A 13674-nucleotide genomic window follows, 5' to 3' on the forward strand; every position below is an offset into this window, starting at 1 on the left:
AGTGGAGTAGCAAACCAGTAAAAACAATTACTATAAAGCAAGAAGTCCCAATCCCACCTTTACATTGCAATTAGGGATGGGAAATAAATGCAGGTTTGTCAACAGTGCCCATATCCCAAGGACAAATTCTTTTAAAAGTTACAATGACAATAACAAAAATAAATTATTTAGCACCATGTACCCATCAACCCTGAGGCGATCATGTATAAAGAGTTGAGGGGGGACGGCGGTGCCTAGAGCACGCGCACGCACACACTGTTTTCAGTGCCGAACCCACCTCCGGTGGGTAAGCCCTTAACTGGCATGGAGATGGGTTCCCTGTCCAATGAAGGGTGGTGAGCAGGCTGTCAAAGCTGGAGGGTCGATCAGAGGCCTTCCAGCTTCAGAGAAGCACCTTTCCTTCAACAAGACGGTGCCCTCTCAGCTACTTTTCAAAAACTTTTAATTAAAAAAAAGCAGCCAAGCTACCACTTTTGTGGGGGGAAGCCCCGCTACAGGTCAGCCTTTGCCTGTACCCCCACCTAGGCGGGCAGGGAGGGTCTGTAGGCCAGCCAGAAGCACTGGCAGCCCAGGCGGACGCTGGATGCCCACCTCCAGACAGTTAATTGGCACCCTGTCACATCGGAAATCTGGAGGCCAACTGAAAAGTCCCAGTCGGCCTCCACTACCTACCTTTAACAAAGCTCTTAATGAGCTTAATTGCCCGCCGCCTCATGGGATGGGCGGTCTTCCCAGGCCCCGCACTCACGTCAGCCGGCACGCTGGCAGGCCTCATATTTTTCGGGCCCTGTCTGCCTCTGCTCCGGATGCTGGCAGGACCCAAAAATTCAGCCCAGAGAGTTTGTCACACTGGGGGCTGATATAAATAGAGGGGGCAGAGCGGCCAGTCCCAATGCCGCATCCCCGGCAACAGCGCCCGGCGCCACCGCGCAAGTGCCGGCACCATTTTTAAAGGGTTTCAAGCCCTGACAGCTGACTTAAAATTTTAAAAGGACCAGCACCTTAAATGTCAATGAAAACATTAAATTCAACATAAAATCGCTGCTTTCACCCCCACAATGATCACAAAATAAATTAATTTCCCTCTCCCCACCCCCACCAAAAAAACATTTTTGACAGTCCTGATCTTTAAACCCCAAATTTTGAAGTGGATGTTCAGCCATGATCATACTGAATGGCAGGGCAGCCTCGATGGGCTGAATGGCCTACTCCTGCTCCCATGTTCCTATGTTTGCACTCTTTGTCCTTCAACACCTTCTCACCATCCCCACAGCCAATAGAAATTGTTTTTCCCCGCTCCTCCACTCCTCCCACCCTGAAAATTGTATTCTTTCCCCCCCCTCCCCACCAGGTTCTCGCCTTATAACTCTGTATGGAGTTCTGAAGGCACACGAGCTGTGTTCGCCGGCGGTAAAATCGGCGTGGGACGGCCGTGGTCTGCAGGTAAATTTATTTACATATCAGTCAGATTGATTTAAATATGTAGATGAAGGGCCACCACTAGGCGGCGGGGTGGTGTGGGGGGGTGCCGCACTGAGGTCCACCCGCCACTGGTAATATGCGGCGGACCCTTCTCGACGTCGCGGGTCAAGACGGGCCTCTCCCCGCAGAATTTTACCGGCCCTCCTGCCATGACCCACGGCATCGAGGGGCCGGTAAAATTCAGTCCTGGCTGTAAGAGTACAGGGAGTTCTGAATTACTCTCTTGTCTTTTCTTTCTTATCCATAGCTTCAAGCATTGACAGACAACGTCCTGCATTGCATTAATACTGCAGAGTGGCCCAGCAGGTTAGTCTCCTGTGGGACCTGAGCTCTCTTTGCCCTTGATTATGTCTTATTTGCTCTTATCAGCAGTCAGCTCAGATTACACTTTATTTTTGTTTATCCAAGTTTTATGATTCAGCTCATCATATAGAATAATGACTGTACGCATGTCTTCTTGTATATAGTTAAAATATTCCTGTGTCTTATTTTGCCATATTGCAGCAAAAAACTGTCAAGAAAATTCTCAAAAAGGATCTTTACAAAGAAGAAAAAAGAACTTGTATTTAACTCTGTAACCTTCTCCAGCCCTACAACTTTCTGAGAACTCTACATTCCTTCAATTCCACTTGTTCATACCTGATTTCTTTCATCCCACCATTGAAACCATAGAAATCATAGACAAGTTACAGCACAGAAGGAAGCCATTCAGCCCATCATGTCTGCGCCAGCTGAGAAAAACTAGCCGCCCATTCTAATCCCACCTTCCAGCACCTGGTCCACAGCCTTGCAGGTTACAGCACTTCAGGTGCAGGTCCAGGTACCCTTTAAATGAATTGAGGGTTTCTGCCTCCACCACCGATCCAGGCAGTGAATTCCAGACACCCACCACCCTCTGGATGAAAAAGTTTTTCCTCATGTCCCCTTTGATCCTTCTACCAATCATCTTAAATCTGTGCTCTCTGGTAATTGACCTCTCTGCTAGGGGAAACTACTCTATCTAGGACCCTCATAATTTTGTACACCTCAATTAAATCACCCCTCAGCCCCCTCTGTTCTAAGGAAAACATCCCTCGCCTATCTAGTCTTTCCTCATGGCTGCAATTTTCAAGCCCTGGCAACATTCTTGTTAATCTCCTCTGCACTCTCTCCAGAGCAATTAAATAATTAAATAAAGCCACGCCTTTATCTGTCCAGGTCCTAAGCTCTGAAATGTATTCTCTAAACCGTTCCACCTTTTTTTGTCTTGCTCCTCCTTTAAGACGCTTCTTAAAACGTAACTCTTTGACCAAGCTTTTGGTCACCTGTCCTAATGAGCCTTGGAGTCAAATGTTGTCTCATAATGCTCCTGTGAAGAACCTTGGGTCGTTTAACTACATTAAAGGTGCAATATTAATACAAGTTGTCGTGGCATCTTTCAAGTTCTCAGGACATCCTATAGCATTTTACAGCCAATGAAATACTTTTCAAGTGTAGTTACTGTTGTCTTGTCAGCCAGTTTTCAAAGGGCAAGTTTCTGCAAAAGCAAAGAGGTACTGACTAGTCAGTATTGCCCCAGAATTTCCTCAGAGCTGTTGCTGCTGCACTGCTGTTTCTGCTTTGGAGGAATGGTGGAAACCCTTTCCATTCTCTTCTTTAACCAATGCTACAGGATCTTTTACAATCACCTGGGAAGGAGAGACAGAGCCTCAGTTTAACGTCTCATCCAACAGACAGCACGTCTGACAGAGTGGCACTTGCTCAGTACTGCACTGGACTCTCAGCCCAGATTATGTGCTTAAGCCCTAGAGTGTAGTTTGAACCACAACCTTCTAACTCAGAGGTGAGAGCACTGCCACCTGAACCAAAGCAATGTAGGTAAAGTTTGTCAATAATTTGTTGTTCATGTAATGAAATATAGAAACTGATCAGTGCTGATAAGCTTGGTTCATAATAATGCCTATTTGTCTGAAGACTCCTGAGCTGTCATTGCCCACCGGCAGATATTATCTAAAGGTAATCACACCCACATACACACATTTTCCCACCACATTTGTGAGACTAATAATAGGTTATTGGACTGAATTCAGCACTGGAATGTAATCATTCTGCTAGAGGCACCATTCAGCTAGTAATAGGTCAGCAACCTTTTAAAAATAGTCATGTTTAATTCTTGCCCTACTTCACTAAGTGACCCTATTCCCCCCAACACCATTTATTTTTAGATAAAACACAAAAGTAATTTTTTTTTCCAAAGGGAGTACTACCACACCAGCCAGAAAAATGCATAAAGTTGTACAAAGAAAATCAAAAATCAGAGCCTTGTCACTGCTTTATTGCAGTATTTTTTTTCCTGTGACTGTTATATGGTTTGAATATAATTGCAGCCTCACAGTAGCTGCCAGTGATTGGATCAGTACACAGTATTACTGAGTCGGGTGGCCAGAATACAGAGAGGGAAGGATGATGCAAAGTGCTTATGATGTCACTGCAAATTAAGAGGGAGACAGCACTGCTGGTAATGATATGCACCATGAGATTCATGAAGAATAGCCACAGCCACTTCAAACTGTGCCCAAATACTATCCAACAGAGAACTGCAAACAAGCCGGCTCTCTCTACGCTGCCAGTGATATCTTAGCATCAGGGGAGTTTACCAAGGTCAAAAAGCACAAGGCTGAAAATATATGAACAAGACTCCAGTAAAAGTGGCTTCAGACCAGCATGCAGCTAGCCAAATGAGATCCAGGTGGAAAACCAATATCATGTTCAGAATCTTAAAATCAGTAACAGAGCACTATTATGGCATCCAAATGTACAAATACGCACATATATCTTTAGCAAAAAGAGAAGAAACATTTAAAGGCTCTGAAATGTACTGTTTATATAAGATAATGGTTTCTAACTTTTTTCTAAATTGATAATGAGCATGAAAAGTAAACGTGTTTTCGAATTTAAAATATTATTCTCATGTAGCTGTAAGATACAGATAGCTGTAACATAATACTATTTTTACTCAAACCCTCTTAATTCTGGTGAAGGCAGTCACCAATCAATTTGGATGACTTAAGTACCAGACCTATTTCACAGTAGCTGAAAAATAATATATCATTTCAGTGGGAATGGTTAGTCTTTTTTTTGATCACAAATTTAAAAGATATCAATCAGGTTCCCTTAAACAGGCTGAAAATAAACTCATTGCTGAATCGTCACTGGTGTTCAGTCTGCAAAGCAGTATCAATGTGCTTTTTCTGTCACAGGGAAAATGTTCTTATTAAGGCAGCAAAACTGAGTTAGCAAAACCACAGAGGTTAAGAATTCAGAAAAGATACACTGCTCAAAAAGAAAGCAAAAAAAAAAGATTTTCTTTTCCAGAAGTCATCATAACTTTCCACAATAAAACCATGAGAACCTGGCAATTTGCCTAAAGGCAAAGGGTTTTAAGAGCTCCGTCAGCGTGAGGAGGAAATCCCGGAGTATTATGTTGCTTAAAGGAGTAGGATATTAAAAAGTGGATTTAGTGGGGGCAAAGGGCACTACAAGGAGTGCTTGTTAATGATACATAATTGGGCAGAGATTATGTTTTATGACATTTACTGTTTTTAGATATATCAAACTTTTCTAATGTATATAACCAGGAGCTCAGTCCCTGAAAGAAGAGGTGTAGCATCTAAGCTTGAGAATGGAAGAACTCTAGTGAACTGCTGCAAACATGGATAATTCTTTGATTCTAGATCTCTTGACATAGTGGAATTTTATGTTATAGCTTTATGTTAAGAAAAGAAAAATAAATTTATAAAACATTTAAAAACCGAAAGGATAATGTAACTAAACATTGGTTTAATAAAATGCATCTTATTTGTGAAAGTACACAAATCATGCATTAATGCTTTTGTATAGTGAATGCTATTAAGTCGTAATCACAAACTATTACACAGTGATACTAATGTAGTAAAATGCAACATTATATAATAAAATATAGCAATGTTTAGTTGGTGTAGATATAAAACAAAATAATCCAACAAAGGGACTTACCATCACAGACCAAAAGCATGGGCTGAATTTTATTCAGGTGCCGTGCTCTGCAGCAGCACCCTTTAAACTCAGCGGGGTTCCCGCATTCAGCATTGGCCTCTGAGCCCCCACGATATTATGTGCGGGGGCTCATTAGCGTCACTGGCCGAGCCACCCACCACCCCCCACCCCATATTACGTGGGGACAGGCGGGACATCCGGCACAGTGAGGAGCTTTTGGCTTCCATGCAGCAGGTGCCCGGGCCCTATTTAAAGCGCCCCAGCACCTGCTTCCTGACAGCTGTCAAAGAAATACTTACCTCACTGTTGAAGAGTGGGCTGCTGTCAATCTGGCAGCAATCTAGGCGGCACAGTGGCGCAGTGGTTAGCACCGTAGCCTCACAGCTCCAGCGACCCGGGTTCAATTCTGGGTACTGCCTGTGTGGTGTTTGCAAGTTCTCCCTGTGTCTGCGTGGGTTTCCTCCGGGTGCTCCGGTTTCCTCCCACAAGCCAAAAGACTTGCAGGTTGGTAGGTAAATTGGCCATTATAAATTGCCCCTAATATAGGTAGGTGGTAGGGGAATATAGGGACAGGTGGGGATGCGGTAGGAATATGGAATTAGTATAGGATTAGTATAAATGGGTGGTTGATGGTCGGCACAGACTCGGTGGGCCGAAGGGCCTGTTTCAGTGCTATATCTCTAAATCTAAATCTAAAAAACAAAGCAGAAAGTGCTGGAGAAATTCAGCAGGTCAGGCAGCATCTGTGGAGAGAGAAGCAGAGATAACTTTCAGGTCCGTGAACTTGGTCACTCTCTCCACAGATGCTGCCTGACCTGCTGAGTGACCCCAGCACTTTCCGCTTTGCAGCCACATACTTACCCTGCTGTGTCCCAGTGTCCTGTGAAGTTGCGATCCTCTTCTTCCACTCAAGTATCACATTCCTTCTTGTGGGCGTGCCGCACCTGGGTGAATAATCTTAATTTTGCACATTCCAGGACGTGAGACTTAAATATACCATAAAAGGCAAATACACAACAGAAACAAAACCATAATTGATGAATATTTACATAATATGGGCTTCTAATATCTAACTGTGAAAAGTCACAGACTAATATGCATTTGGAATCTATATTCATTTCTCTGCTAATTGTTATGTGAAAAGACATGTAACTGCAATTAAACGATTTTTGTATGAAAACAGGAAAATATGTTCATATTCTAGCTGCATTGCCAACTAGAAATATTACACCAATAAATATGATCAACTTCTGCAGAAGCAAAGTGTTCGTGAACATGTGTCGATGAGTAATAGTTGCAAAACCATGACTACAGCACAGGCTTCCTCACTAGTCCTGCACTGGTTTTCAGACATGTGCAAGACAAACCTTGCAGCCTGAAGTTAGAGCAGTTACACAGTGCAGTCACCTTTGCATTTAAAGGACCACACCAAAAGTCAAGGATTGCAGAAGGGTACTCCAGGGTGGTCCCACCATTCAGCGAAGCCTCCCTGCTCACTCTTCTCCAGGCTGTGCGGGCAAGGCAGGAGGTCCTTTTCACCAGTGATAGTAAGAAAAGGCCCTCCCACCTGAACAAGGCAGCCTGGCTGGAGACGGCAGAGGAGGTGAGTAGCTGTGGGGCCATCAGTGTCAAAGGGTCCAATGCCGGAAGAGGATGAACGATCACTCCCCAAGCCAGTTGGGGTCCTCTAGGCCTCGTGCGCACAGGCTACGACCACCAAGTCTTCCACAGCCAAAGGGCAATCATATCAGCAGCCTTCCTAAAGTCAGGTTGCTAGCGCAAAATGGCACCACGTAGGAGCATCCACAAGCAATTCCAAAAACCATCCTGACACAAATGGGTCTGCATGGGTGACACAACAATGTAGAAAGACCGAAAACAAAATCATCTTCACTAACATGTGCATTGCTTTTACTGTGTGAATGAAGTGTGCCAGCATGCACCGATTGTGTCTCCTCCCATTACATCATTGGCCCTTCAGAACTGCCAATGTATGGAATATCATTGCCATGCCAGTATCACTCATGTGCGTTTCCACGGATGCAGTATTATGTACAATGGCTCAGTATTCTGCTGCCAGATGTTGCAGATGCGGACTGCTGCACAACAGCTGAACGAGGGTGCTGCGTGGCTTGCAGAGCCCACAGTGGTTCTTATAGTTCAGAGAACCTTTGATCAATGAGGTGCTGTAGTGCATCCCTAGCTCACTGCTCGCACTGCACGCGGTGCCAGGATGCTCTCTCTCTTCCCATGTGCCTTTCCTGCTGTAAGAAATCAGCAGGAACTTCTCATCGTCCGAGGATGAGTCCTGCTCATGTCTCTCCTCATCCTGCAAGGCCTCCCCCCTATTGAGTGCATAATTGTGCAGAGCACAGCAGACAGCAACAATGCAAGCTACCCTTTCCGGCTCGTACTGCAGAGCACCACCCAATCTATCCAGGCAGTGGAATCGCATTTTCAGCATGCTGATCGCCTGCTCAATGGTAGCTCTTGTAGCTTCGGGGCGTTATATCTCTCCTCTGCAGTAGTGGTGGGGTGTCTCACTGGTGTCAGGAGCCATGTATGCAAGGGGTTACCCTTGTCTCCAAGAAGCCACCCCTCTATCTGAGTCAGTTCAATGAACAGCAGCGGCAGCTGGGACTGGCGCAGGATGAAGGCATCATGGCAGCTGCCTGGAAAGCAGGCACGATTTGCATGAATCGTTTCCGCTGATCACATACGAGCTGCACATTAGTTGAGTGGAAGGCCTTACGATTTATGTATTCAGCTGGTCACCCAGCAGGAGCCTTGATGGCCACATGGGTGCAATCTATGACCCCTTGCACCTGTGGGAATCCTGCAATGGAGCAGAAACTGATGGCCCCCTGGGCTTGGCTTTCAGGGTCTGTCGTGAAGTGGATACTGTCCCCAGCCCTCTGGAACAGGGCATCTGTGACCTCTCCGATGCAGCGGTGCACTGCTGACTGTGTGACCCCACAATGGTCTCTGCTGGGCCTCTGAAATGATAGAGGCATAAAAATTGAGAGCTGCTGTCACTTTGAGGGCCACAGGCATAGGATGTCCCCCAAAGCCCCTGGACTGCAGGTCATCATTCAGCAGGGCACAGAGACTTGTCACTGTCTCTCTCGACATCTGCAGTTGCCTCTGACACTGGCACGTTGGCATGTGCAGGTATGTCATGTGGGACCAGTAGATGCGCAGCGATCTGTATTGGTGAGCTATCCTTAGGTGCTGCTGCTCACGACTGGGGTCCTCTATGTGGGCTGCATCTGCCTGTTGGTTTTGCATGTGGTGCATATGGATCCTCTCAAGAAGCACATCAATGAATATAGGGTGAACCATCTCCATTTTCAAGTTGCAATTCAACTCGGTTTTTTCAATTCTTCAAAGGTTCCTGACATGGCAGAGATTGATGTTGAGCAGTACATCAGGTGCTTTCATGCAGCAGTTATGTGGCATGGCATGGCATTGCCCATCTTAGCTCCCACTAAGAGTGGCACCATATGACAACATAAAGATTATACAAGCTGCATCGATTGTCCCACAAGACATATAAGCTTCACATGCCTACCGTCTCTGGCATTCCCCTCCCCCCCATACTGGGTGACTTGAGTGCCATTGCTCCTTCACTGGCAGAGGCAAGCAATGGCAAAGAGCTGCCAACCATTACGGAGGGTGGAATCACAGTGGCTCCCTACACGTCTGCAGACGAGACCCATGTAATCTCCCTCTTCCTCCTCCCTTGCAGTATGCAGAGTGAGACCCCTGAATATCCCTCTCCCTCCTCCCTTGCAGCATGCAGAGTGAGACCCCTGAATATCCCTCTCCCTCCTCCCTTGCAGCATGCAGAGTGAGACCCCTGAATATCTGAACTTACCTTCACTGGCGACAATTACTGCCTCAATGGCCAGCAGGCTTTTCTAATTGTGAACGGGATGGCACATGACAGCCACCCATTCAATGTAAAATCCAGAAGTAACCATGGAGAGGCGGTGGGCTGCATAATCTGCAGAGCCAAGTACTGTTTTACATATGGTAATTGGGGTGCCGCTGCTGAGCGGCAGGGGGGCCGCACCGAGGTCCCCCCACCGCCGGTAATATGCGGTGGACCCTTCTCAACATCGCTGGTCCTCTCCCCGCAGAATCTTACCGGCTCCCGCACTGCGACCCGCAGCATCGAGGGGCCAGTAAAATTCAGCCCGCTTGATTCAATAGGACAGTAATTAATCTGGTGGGTGACAAACTCCTGCCGAGCATTGCAATACAAACATGTAGGCCCATGCACGAGAAAGGCTGAAGGAACATGGGTTCGAACTCCCACTCTGCTGAGCTGATCAGTCTTTAGCTGCATTGCTTTGGCGATTGACTCTGCTCAGCACCTTACTGTAACATGCAACACAAGTCAGAAACTTGCTGTTGCATTACCAAGCCTCCAAATAAACAGCTGAAAGAGGGCATCAGTCAGGGCCTGTGAGTAGGCCAAAACACTATCGCTTTTTACTGCAAGATGGCTGCTGCCTGACAAGACAGCAATGTGAACGGTAAAAATACCAAAAATAATCATTCATAAAAAATAATGTTAAACTACAAATGAAGTTATATAATTAAACTAGATAATTAAATATATCAAAGTTGAATAATTAACACAATAAGTAATCTTTGCCACTAAAGGCATGCTGCAGGGCAATTATGGATGCTAATAAAGTTAATGTTCATATATGCCAAAAATTAACTTAAAATGATATATCTCTGAGAATGATGTACGCCTATTTCGTACAGACTTTCCACTTCTGGCTGAATTTTAGTTTTTCAGGAGTATTTTAATGTCCATATATATATTGGAAAACTTTTGAAGGGTTAAAATTGCATATTATATTTGAAGAGTTCCAGTATGCTTTCTAGGATATTTTATATCAGTAGTTGAAGAATTGAATTAAAAAATGTTATTGGACTCATTGGGAGTAGAAGAATCTGTGCCGGAATCAAGAATGGATAGAAATTGGTCCTCGGGCCTTGCCTGAATGATTGGGTTGAACTGCCAACTCTGATTGCAACTGCAGGCAGCTGGATTAAAAAATCTGTGTGCTGCCTGCCTCACCAACAGCACCCACTGCTAAACTGGCATGCTTTGCACCCGGGTGCAATGCATACTGATTTCAATTCCATTGAGCCCACTCTTTATGATGGACCATGCATCAGTTCACAGACTCTACCTATTTACTTCATCTCCTGAGGAAAACAAACACTCACAAGTAAAATTCTTGGATGTGATTGTTCATCTTGTTACTGTGAGATGGTAAGTACAAAAATCTGGCAAAGATCAGTTCTGCCTAGATTCCTACAGGTTTAATTTCAGGTCAGGCCTGGAGTGGGCCTCTGAAGTTCCTGCCAGAAACAGATAGGAGTTTAATTACCATATGCAGAAGGGGACAGCGAAGGGCTCAACACCATTTGCAGGCCCTCAAGCACACTGAACAGCCAGTCTCATATACGGAACTAAAACTAATGGGTACAAGACCTTGGCTGCAGCTGCAGATGGGAGGGCATGAAAAAGATCTATAAGCTTTAAATGTTAGTGCATTAAATCAAGTCACTCCTTGTAAGTTTCTAACTGACACTTACGGCTGAATTTTATTAACCCTCTAGGGATAGGTATGGAAGTGTGGAGGCCCGTAAGATTGCAAGGGAAGGTGGGAGGTGGAGTTTCCATCACCTTCCCAACACCATTCAATTTAGTCAGGGATGGGGAAGGCCGAGGACTGTCTTCCCATCCAGAGGCCAATTGAGGCCCTTAAGTGGCAAATTAATGGCCACTTAAGGGCCTCATTCCCCCACCAGTGACATTTTACCAGCAGTGGGGGGATACTCCACCAGGTATGGAGGCTGCCGAGTAACACCAGGCAACCTCCATGTTGGCTGGTGTCCTCCTGCTAGGACAATATGTGGACCATGGAGGTGCCCCATTGGCAAAGGCCATCCCGATGCCAACACCGACCCACCTACCCTCAACAACCCACCCACCCCAACCCCTTGGCCAAGCATTGAGTCAACTGCCCTAATATCTTTGGCAATGTCAACTTTTATCAGATTATGCTCCTGTGAAGAACCTTGGGACATTTGGATGTTCTCCTATGTGAAAGGTGTTATCTAAATGCAAGTTGTTACTGTTGGTGTAGACTCTTGTTCCCAATGATGGCTGCACCAGAATGAGATGTGAATGCCTAATGCCGAAAGGTCTAATGTTTACACTGTAAGATGCTTCAGAAATATCCCAATCATATAATGCAATGCCTTATCAGGAATTTCATGAAAGAAAATATGCCAGATTTCTCAGGAGCCCGAGTTGCCTGTTTGGCTGCATCTGCCAAGATGGTGCCAACTATTCCTGCAGACTACCTGTGAACGACTTTGGCAACCTACCCTCTCAGATTCGGGATCAGTGGAGGGGAAAATACTGTGAACTGTCACTTACTCATGGGCTCCAATGGCTAACATACGACATACAGCTTGCCCATGTGGGTATGGGAATGTCTATGGATGTTATTTCTATGGACTTTCAGAAGGTATAAGCTTCTGCCAAAGGGACTCTTAATGAAAATGAAAACACATGGAATTGGAGGCAACCTATGGAAATGGATAGGGAGTTGGTTAGGAGGCAGGAGACAAAGAATAGGTATTGGTATTGATCTGTAGGCCATCTTGAGAGCTCTACTTCTAGGGTGCATTCAGTTGCAAGCACTAGTTAACCTATTAGCTTCTCTGTGATATTTGTCAAGGCTCATAATCACTTATGATTGAAGACCTTCTTGGGTGCACAGAAGCAGATGTGAACATTTAAATGCAGACCTCTTATTGGATAATCAACTGTGACCACAAAGGTAAGTCCAAAGAGGTTAGTCAAAAGAACACTCCCTAGTTATTACTCCAGTGGTGAAGAGAAAAGGCCTAGCTATCTATAACAACTTGCATCTACATTGCGTAGATGGGTAAGAATTCCCAAGACATCTCCAAAATAGGAAAGAGGTAAAAGGGAATCAGGAGAGATGACCTAAAGCTGTGTTGAAAAGATAGGTTTTTGAAGTTGGGAAGAGGCATAAGGGTTTAGGGAGGAAACATTAGAGTAGGACTGAGACAGCTAAAGATTGTCCTAGACAGCTCAAGATGATGAAGTGAACAGAGACTGAAATGCTTAAGAGGCGAATGTCAGAGGACTGAAGGACAGGACATGGATGCTTCATTAGGGAGAACTGAGTCAATGGAGGGAGGCAAAAGTGAATGACTATTTTGAATTTAGTGTGCTGAGGAACAGGGAGACATTGGAAATCAGTAAGGGATGGGATGATAGGTGAGGAGGACATAGAACCAGAGATCCATAGAAGTTTACAAGACAAAAGGAAGCTATTTCACCCATTATGTCTATTCTGAATCTTTTCTAGAGAAATTCAAAATTAATCCCACTTTGTATCTTTCTTTGGATCAAATATTTATCGGGCTTTCCCTTAAAAAATGTACTGGTCTCCACCTCAACTATTCCTTATAGCAAAGCATTCCATGCAGGGATACAGGACATAGGGTTTTCACAAGTTTGAGTTTGTATCTGGTAGAATTCAGGAGGAGTGAGGACTGGAAGTCCTCAAGTCTAAATCAGGGGACACGATCACTGACCAATGCAAGCAAATGGACCGCTGGGTGGAGCACTACCTAGAACTGTACTCCAGGGAAAATGTTGTCACTGACACTGCCCTCAATGCAGCCCATTCTCTGCCAGTCATGGATGAGCTGGACGAACATCCAACAAAATTGGAACTCAGTGATGCCATTGATTCTCTAGCCAGTGGAAAAGCCCCTGGAAAGGACGGCATTATCCCTGAAATAATCAAGAGTGCAAAGCCTGCTATACTCTCAGCACTCCATGAACTGCTTTGCCTGTGCTGGGATGAGGGAGCAGTACCACAGGACATGCGCGATGCCAATATCATCACCCTCTATAAGAACAAGGGTGACTGCGGTGACTGTAACAACTACCGTGGAATCTCCCTGCTCAGCATAGTGGGGAAAGTCTTTGCTCAATTCGTTTTAAACAGACTCCAGAAGCTGGCTGAGCGTGTCTACCCTGAGGCACAGTGTGGCTTTCGAGCAGAGAGATCCACCATTGACATGCTGTTCTCTCTTTGCCAG

The sequence above is a fragment of the Heterodontus francisci genome, chromosome 13 (assembly GCF_036365525.1).
Source record: "Heterodontus francisci isolate sHetFra1 chromosome 13, sHetFra1.hap1, whole genome shotgun sequence".
Classification (NCBI taxonomy): Eukaryota; Metazoa; Chordata; class Chondrichthyes; order Heterodontiformes; family Heterodontidae; genus Heterodontus; species Heterodontus francisci.